The sequence below is a fragment of the Eurypyga helias genome, unplaced genomic scaffold, assembly GCF_000690775.1.
Source record: "Eurypyga helias isolate BGI_N326 unplaced genomic scaffold, ASM69077v1 scaffold12526, whole genome shotgun sequence".
Lineage (NCBI taxonomy): Eukaryota > Metazoa > Chordata > Aves > Eurypygiformes > Eurypygidae > Eurypyga > Eurypyga helias.
Window position 1 is genome coordinate 55477 of NW_010254746.1, and position 9741 is coordinate 65217.

The window sequence follows — 9741 nt, forward strand, 5'->3', positions numbered from 1 at the left end:
AAAGCATGTGGTAGAAAATCATTTGTTAGGCTTTACAGAAGCAGAAAATCAATTTGCCTCCTACAAGGGTGGTTGTTATCTCTGGTGTGCATACTTACTGCCCATGTCAGTCCATCATTTCTGTGGCCTCTCGGTTAAAGTTATTATCTTCTTTAATGAAATTTAGTTCATTTTCCCAAATGATCTCAAAGTCAATTACTATTTAAAATACACAATAAATGCAGTTCTGTTTTATGTTAAAGAAGATTGATCTCATTCTGCTAGTGTAAAGGGTCTACCCGTGAGCATATTTTATGGGCTGTATAGAGAAACAAAGATCAGTAAATCCAAGAGGCATGTGTTCCTTTTGCCCTTCCTATCTGCTTCTCCTATCAGCTACCTTTTTGCAGTCATCCTCCCCTTTTGGAGTAATATCTTTTTTAGCACACACCAAGTCTACTTTCTTCTTCAAAAACAATCTGAAAACCCTTCAGCACTGCAAATGTTTACAGTATTAATAGCAGTATATCTTTTCTGAAATCATTGTTTCATTAGGCTTCTGGATCTTTGCTTAAGGTTGTGTATGTAGTTTTACCTTTAGTAAAATGCATGATTTTTTTTTTTTAACACAATGTGAAAGTGTAAGTTCCCATCCCACTGAAATGAGGTGACTTCAAGGAATAGACTACAACTATATAATAGAGCTCAGCAGCACTGAAAATCTGTAGATCAGATCAATGTTAAACTGGGAAAGGGGCTTAAATAGATACAGTAAAATTTCAAAAGCTTGTATTTGACTAGCAAATAGATGAACATTCCTATTATTAGGATAAAAAGCACTGAATCTTAACCAAAGAACTCTAAATGTAAAGATAGGTAAAGTTCTAGTGCCTTTAAGTTAATTATTCTACTCTATCCCAGCTTTTAAAGAGTATTAAGTTTAGGGGGCAGGAGGTAGAGAGAGGTGCTCCAAACTGACTGGTGATATGTGATTTACAGAAGTGAAATAGTGCGTTCAGTTGCAGGACTTGGATCCTTTATGACTTGAATTCTCCAGCAGCAAGTTCCTGTCTGGTTGTCCTTCCCAAGATCTGATCTCAGCTACTTACTGTACTACCTGTGAGGAGGAGGTCTTGCTTGTATGGTTGTTGTTTGACTGGATGGAGACATTGGGTAGGGAACTATTTAGAAGTTAATTATTAAATACAGGGAAAATTCAGTCTGTATAAAGCGCTTTTCTTCATTGTTATTGCAGGGATTGTGTACTATTGCATGAGACTGAGGTCAAATTGTAGTGCCATATGAATATAGTTTGTTTTTTTAAATATGAAAGGAGAAAGAAACGAATTCTTTGACAATTTTACTGTAATATTTATCATTGTTAAGTTGGAAAAAGGGATAGCTACATTCTGCCTTGGTTTTGCCTATTGATCTTGCTGAAATGAGCTGCACATCTTCCTATTAATCCACCTTCTTTTCAAGAATATGACTAATGAAGTTTACAGGAATCCCACGGAATGGTTTATTGGTGAACACAATATTCCTGTTTTGTTTTAGGCTTCAGGTTTGTTTTGTATCAGATACCAAGTTTCTGGCTTATTTTAGGTAAACACAGAGTTGAAGCAGAAATGAGGAAATGGCCCTCCTGCATATCAAACTGACCTATTAAAAAATATAACAGACTAAATATGTATTTAAATACTTTGGTGATTAACCCTCTTTGTAACATGTGACAGCTTAATCTCACAAGCTAATTGTGCAATGACTTTACTAGTTTCTAGATTGGCAAATATACCCTGAAGGCACATCACTCTTAAAATTTTCAGTAAGAGCTGAGTCAGCAGCTGCTCAGCTTGAAAGGCAGACTGTACAGTTCAGCATATTTTTATCATGAGCAAACTGGTTGGAGAAACATCATGATCTCCTCAGAATTATTTATTTGTCCAAATCAATTAGCTCTTTTTGCCTTGCTCTATCCTCTGTCACACCTCTTGGCACAGATTAACAGTTGTGGAGAGAGGCACCTCGTGCCAGCTCTGTGTTTGTGCTGCACTGGTATGGCTCCATACCAGCGAGGGATGCTCCTTGACACCATTCCAGTGACAAAAAAAATGCTAGTAGTTATATGAACAGTCAGATTCTGGAACTTGCTGGTGAGTTTTCCAGTACTAATTTTAACTTCTCTGAATTTGCTAACTTGCTGGCTGAAAAGGAATGTTGCAATAAATCCTTTTTTAAGCATATATTTGTGTAAAACTGTGGAGTTCACGTGTCCATTTGATTGTCAGTCACCTCTAGGAACAATTATTTTTAAAACAAGGTGTCTAACTATTTTTATGGGTTTGTCTATCTTCAGCTTTTTGTACTATCCCTAAAGGGTATTGCTTGCTTTACCTACACTACTACTTCCACCACATTATGGCCAACACTTACTAAAAAGAGTGCTACTTAAAACCCACAGAAGCATAGCCACAAATTCTCACTCTGTTAAAACCTTGCTTTTAACACCCTTCTCCTTCATTTATCTTTGACTCGGTTTTTGTTGCTGCTGTGTGTTCCTCTTTGGGCTCCTGTGGTGCCAACTTGCCCTGCTGAGCAAGGCCCCAGGCTGTGCTGGTGCTGTGTCGTTCTTCCCCTCAAAAATTCTAGTTCCAGGCTCAGATACACACAGATATTGTGGTGCAGAGCATTGTACGAAAGCACAGGAAACTGCTAAAAACAATGGTCTAAGACAATCACTGACAAAATTAACAGGAGTGCTGAAGGGTCTCTGTGGCCTGGTTTGGCCTAGTGGCGGCAGGGCTGCCTCCAGCCTGAGGTGTGCGTGGGGGATGTGCTGAGGGTAGGTGCAGGGGGCGGGAGGGCCTGAAGATGGCGGCCAGGGAGAGTCAGAGGAAGTGTCCCAGCTGGTGTTTGGCAGCCCTTTCACACTTGTCTGTCTCATCCGAGAGCTGTGCGCCCCCAGGATGGGGGTCATGTGCCGCCTTCCCTTGTGCTGTTGTTTAAGGTGGCCGTTGCTGTGGAAACTTCCTGCCAGCCTCCAAGTTACATGCTGCCTGAACTGGCTGCCTGTGACATGTCTCACAGTGAGCAGAGTGTGATCTGGCAGCATGACTCCCTGGGGGACATGTGCTGCGAGTAGGTGTGAGGCCTGGGATAGAGGGCTCATCTCCTGAGCAGGGTCCTTCCTCCTTGTCACCGCTGTGACAGACTCACTGCACGCCATGGCTGAGGAGGAAAGATGAGGAGGCCCCGGGGAGGGCAGTGGGCTGATGCGGGAAGCTGACAGTGTGAGTTTATCTTGTCTCTTCTTTTGGAGATGTCCTTTAGATAGTTCTTTTTTTTTTAATTTTTTATTTTTTAAATTTAAGTATACAGAACATACACAAGCAGCACTGAAACCCAACCTCACTACCCAGGCCCCTGAAGGCTTGCAAAGCCTGCAGGCGAGCCTGAGGCCTGTTGCCTGAGCACAGCTGTGGGGGTCCTAGGGGCTAGACACAAACTCTGCCTTGCTGCTGTGTCTGTTCTTTATTTTTAAATTATAAGTTTCTTTGTTGATTTTTGCCTACCGACTTGCTAAAAAAAATAATAATTCTAAAGCAACACACTGAAAGCTGTGTAAAAGTATATGGCGAAGTGGTGCTTTAGTTCAAACTCATGAATACTTCATCATCTGTATATACAGCATACAGCTGGGTTACTCAAGCACCTGTCAAAAACCAAAAATACTCTGGAGAACAATATATTCCTCAGGCATCATTTCAGGTTATATAGGTAATTTAAGAGGAAGCCCTCAATGGCTTAATAAACTTCACTTAAAAACAAAAAAAAAAAATTATGGCAATATGAAGGCACCTTTCTCAGTGAAAACAACATGCTGTTTGTTAGTTTCAGTTGAGAGCAGTGGTTAATTTTGATATCGTGTCAAAATATTAGTACATCTGCTTTGTTCCCTGGTCATGCAGACGTGGTGTTTCAAGTCTGAATTTTGTTTCCAAACTTATGTCTCTAATTTTTCTTTATATCAAAACATACTGTATATTGAATTACATTACATTACTGTTTGTAACAGTTAAAACTGTTTGAGACATAGTTTGGATGTAACTGCATGACCTAGAAAGTTAGGACTACTGTTGAGTAAAACTGTAACATTCCACCAGGTAAAACAGAAGAGAATAAGGCATACTTAATTATTTTCTGCCTGAATGATACTACTGGGATCAACAGAGAAAATAAATTTTAGTGCTTTACGTTAACTCTAGTCACCTTATGGTCCTTCTATTTTGATTGTCACTGCTGCTTTGCAAACAAGACCACATCCTGTGTGTGTCTTGTTAGTAATCTCTCCAGACTCTAGGCTTAGATTTTTGGTTTTTTTCCTTAAGGCAATCTTGGATAGAATTTGTCCAAAAAGCATTGACCATAGCAACAAAACTTTCCTGTTGAAAAATGTCATAGAGTTCTGAGCAGCCCAAACACACATGACTGTCTCTTGGAAATCTGTAAACAATGCTGACATAATTGTCTCTTGATTATTACAGGCTGATAATTTTGTCTATACATTTTAGGAGGAATCTTACTGCCTTGCCTCATATCATGTGGAAGATTTCACAGATAGCTCCATCATCATGCCCTGTAGCTAGAACAATTACTGATCTGTAATCTTCAGGTTTTGATTTGGAGACATGGTAAGTGTTGGACACCTGACACACATCTTGAAAAGCTGTTATAAAGGTTAATTACAAGTTATTTTAATTTCTTGAAAATGTTTATTATTTTGGTCTGAAATTTCCAGCAGCTGTGACAAGGTGACACATTCTTGTACCAAACATGGTCCAGTGGGAACATTCTTGGGGCCAGAGTTTGTTACATTAATGCATTTACTCTGGGCTGATGTCAGGCAAGAAACCTTTGAGAGGCTTGCAGTAGTAATGAGAATCTGATGAGAGAGGCCAGAAGCTGAGAGATGAAGGCTGGAGGTGGGGTGGTAGAGTAACAGGCTAGGTTTGGGATGACCCCTTTTTAGGGTATTTCTCTATTTTAATTTGATTTGAATTTGTACTGTGCACTTCTGCAGAAACCCATTTGATCAAGAAACCTAACGCACACTCTAGGACTGGAGCTTTGTGAACTCTGGCGTTCAGACTAGCAGTGCAGATCTGAACAGCTTGAATACTGCATGAGCTAGAACGTGGTCTGAATTGACAGCTGTGATGATAATCTCTTTGCAACTTTCTGCAGTGAGATAGGGACTTAACCTCCTCTGCAAAATGACACATTATCCTGTTCACAAATAGCCTGGAAAAGGAGTTCCTAGTGAACAGAAATAGGAAACTACAGCTAAAAAAGCAAACCTATTGTATTCAGTCCAGTAACTTGAAAATTACTCTGAAACTGCAGCCCTCATTTGAGGTGACAGAGTTAGAGTAGCTGAATAACGATACCTAAATTCTTTCCCGGTGCAAGCCAGACATAGGATGGACATCCTTAGGGACAACTGAGGCGGGGCATCACCTTCAACAGGTTAACGTGTAGTGTCTGTCTTTCCTGCTGTGGGTGGCCTGCCCAGAGGCTTTGCTGTTTGTGCCAGGCAGTATCAGCTTGCCCAGGAGCAGCTTTTCAGCTTAGTAGCCATAGCCTGCCTTGTGCAGGAGCCTGCAGTAGCAGCCTGCTCATGGAGTTGTCTGAACAAATGTTGCTTTTACCATGTGGCTAGTGTAAGAGGTTCCTGCTCTTGTAGTCTCCATTCTATATAAATGCAACTGCAGTGTATAGAAGTACTTTCATATTTCTTCCACATTTTTGCATAGGTGAGAGTAAGCATAGTGGTATATCGGTGTTAGTCTGACAATTGTTTGAACAGTTATATGACTGGTGAGAAGATTCTAAACTGACATCACTGCTGAGTTGCAGACTTTGTAGGCCAGACCTAAACATTTTGCTTATAAAAGGACGTAGATTTAAAAGCTCTGCTCAGGTTCATTCAAAAGGGCATGAAAATATTCTTTGTTATTTTGGGGGGCAAAGATTGTTTTATTGTTTTCAATGCTGGAATATGGATGCTCTGCAAAAGAAAGCATGCATTTTGGAAAAAGTTAATTTACTGTTATTTACTATTCTGTTTGAAACTTAACTAGGAATGTGGTCAAGAGTGTGACGCTCTTAGCATGCTGAAGACTACCCCATGTTTCATGGGGACTCAGAAGTTGTTTACTCAATCACTTAAAAAAAAAATCACTCTTCTGGAAAATATTTGCATTTAAGCAAGCAATGCTGCTGCTTGGAGCATGCACCATCTCATTATTGCCCTACACCCTGTGATCAGATACCTTCTGGTCTGCATGTGTTAATACAAAATAGTCCCTCCTCTAAACCTGTAGTTACTCTGTAGTGGTTTTAAAGACTGTGTAAGATGCAGTGCAAGTATTGTTAAGGTCTTGTGCATCCAAATTTAGAAACACTTTCTGACAGTGGGTTTCAAAGTCTACAATTTTTTTTTTTTTGCTTTAAAAAGAAATCACTAAATCCTGCGGGAGAAAAAAAAAAGGCAAACTTTAAAATAGAAAGCAAAATGCCTTCTGGCATTTTACTGTAGAATCGCTCCTATTCAGTTTGCATGCAGTTGCAACTCTTGTTTGACTCTAATATGGATTGGATTTATTTATATGTCAGGACTTCTATAGTTCAATAGTTTCAAAGATATCAAAGCATATAAAACAATCATATGTGTTTTGAACTTATGTGAGGTTTGAAAACTTATTTTCTTCGTAATGCTGCATTTGCGTCCAGAAGATGTAAACTTTGAAAAAATGAAATTTGAAGTCTAGAGATAAGCTTCAGTTTTCATCCTATCTGCTTAAATAAATATTAATGCTCATCCTCTTGTGAATACATGGTTTGGATTTCTATAAAAGAAAAATGTCCAGCCTCTCTGGGTGGATACTGAGGTTGATAGCATTTTGAAACTTAAGTTTGAACAAGTACAAGCATATAGCTACAAGGTACAGACACCTGTGCCATTGCATTTTTTGATATGGAAGGTTTCTTTTAAGCCCATATACTAAAGTTTTCCCACATTCAAATGGAAAATTAATTTCTTCTACATATCATCAAATCATAGAATGATTGGGTTGAAAGCGACCTTTAAAGGCCATCTAGTCCACCCCCTCTGCCATGAACAGGGGCGTTTTCAACCAGACCAGGTTTGTCAGGGCCCCATCCAACCTGACCTTGAACTTTTCCAGGGATGGGGCATCTACCCCTTTCCTGGGCAACCTGTGCTAGCATGTCACCAATCTTGTTGTAAAAAGCTTCTTCCTTATATCTGGTCTGAAACTATATTTAGTTTAAAAAACATTACCCCTTGTCCTTTTGAAACAGGCCCTACTAAATCCTGTCTTTTGCACAGCTTGACCGATATTGGGCCAGATATTTATAGGTGTAAGTAATGTTGCATTCTAAAACTTAGTATAGCTATTTTGATTTTAACTCAGAAAGGAATTGGCTTTTAGTTTCTGGGGGTCTTCTCTCATTTGATTTTCAAATCTTCGGGCAAAGAATACAAAACCGAAACCCAGAAGTCTACATCTTTCTCCAGCTTTTCAGAATACACGTGAAATGACAGAATTTTCTTCCAAGTGCCGAAGTTGAAAGTAAAGCTGTGTGCCTCATTGTGAATGCCCTTGAAGTCATGTTCTTATCAAATGTACTGGGTGAAACTCTGTAGACAAGCTTATGCAAATGACTGTTTTGTGGAAACTAGTGTGGAGATGCAACCAATCCATCTTTAAAGTGAAATACAGAATGCATACTGCTTTTGAAACATCTGTTGTTAAGACACAGAAGCAATACTGGTCTCATTTCAAACACTAGAATAGGGTAATTGTTGTAAAGAGTGCTCTAGTGCAAGGTACTTCAACCTGTGATCTCTAAGCTGACTGAACTGCAAGTGTTCACAGAAGCGTCAAAATATTATCTGTGAAACATTTGCCAAAACCTGAAGTGCTGACAGGCTTAGCTGGGATCTGACTCCTTATGATTGTTAGCACTTGTTGGCAACAACAGCTCCAAATTGCTAGAAATTGCCAGCAAGAAATTTTAATGCTACAATTACATTTCTGTGAACCAACCACGTTCCATTCAATGCAGCGCTAAGTACTGTACTCTTCAAGTTTCTAATGAAGACTGGGAACCACAAGTCTTCTAAAGCAAGTCAAAGCCACTAGACTTGTCCCTTCCTCCCTTCTTCTCTCTCTCTTTCCACTCCAGTTCCGAGGTTTCAACAGAAGTGTCCTGAATAGAAAACTCATTACTTCTCCATGCTATTTGAGAATGCCTTTAGTTTCCCATTTGTTTTGGAATGTTGTTGGCACAGGAATGGGCAATGGTAATTTGAAATATACCTAGCTTTTCTAGTGGAAAGAGATATCATGCTGTAACTATACCACCTTTTCAAACTAATATAAAACTACCGAGGTTTCAACAGAAGTGTCCTGAATAGAAAACTCATTACTTCTCCATGCTATTTGAGAATGCCTTTAGTTTCCCATTTGTTTTGGAATGTTGTTGGCACAGGAATGGGCAATGGTAATTTGAAATATACCTAGCTTTTCTAGTGGAAAGAGATATCATGCTGTAACTATACCACCTTTTCAAACTAATATAAAACTACCAATGAGGGGTGTGTGTGTGTGTGAAAATTAGGAATATGTATCAGATGAACTGCCTTAGACATTTACATGTGGCTTCAGATGTTGCATTCTATCTCAGGAAATAAATATGGCCTCTTTGTTGTCAGAATTTGATACAAAGGTTATAGTAGAAAACTACTTTTTGCAAGAACCATATTCACATACAATAATGAATTTTTCTTTTATACAGGTCTCTGGATACTTCAGTTAACACAGTTCCTAAAGCAGTCCTCATCTTTGTGTTCCTTCTTCACTCCTGACTGTTCTTCAAGTCTGTATTTTTACAGGCAGTTCTACCTTCAGTGATTTGTCACTGTTATAAGGAAAAAATACTTCATTCTTTGTTCATCCCAGTTGTAACACATAGGATATGTTTTTGTCTGTGTATGGTTCCTTGATGCCTTAACTGCGTTGTGCCTGGAATTCAAGAATTTTGTGAAAAAAAACCCAAAAACAAAACAAAACCCCAAAACAGAACATGTAGTCAATTTTGTAAACTATATTTGTGTATATCCACATTGTTCTTCCCCTTTTCCCTGTTACCCATCCCCTATCATGATCTTCTTTGCCAGTAGCTTCTCCTGTTTCTTTCAATTTCCCCCCCTCTCACAAATTCTTATTGCAGTAGCAGTGCCTCTGGCAATATTTCTCCCGTTGTCTTGCTTTAATAACATCACAGCTTCCCTGGAGCGCGGTCTTGCAATGCTGTCTTGCGGCTGGCTCAGCCTACCAAGGTCACTCAGCCACCCTGCCTACGCCCTTTCCTCCTTGGGGAGATGCAGCATTGTCAAAGACTGGAAATCTGCCACTCACTATGTCTGTGATTTCTGGGACAGACATGCTTTCAAATCAGTGTGTTCTGTACATCACCTACATTGATATGTTTTGCAGACCTCATTTAGGGCTGGCTCCCAAATCCTATAGTACTTTTTAGGGGAAGGCAGAGCCTATTTGAGTGCTGAATGGTTTAGCAGTTGGTATTGTCCGTCATTCCAAGTCCTTCACCAGCCATCAGAACCTTCAATACTATAAATGTGCTTCATTTAAGCACTGGTTTATCAACAATTTT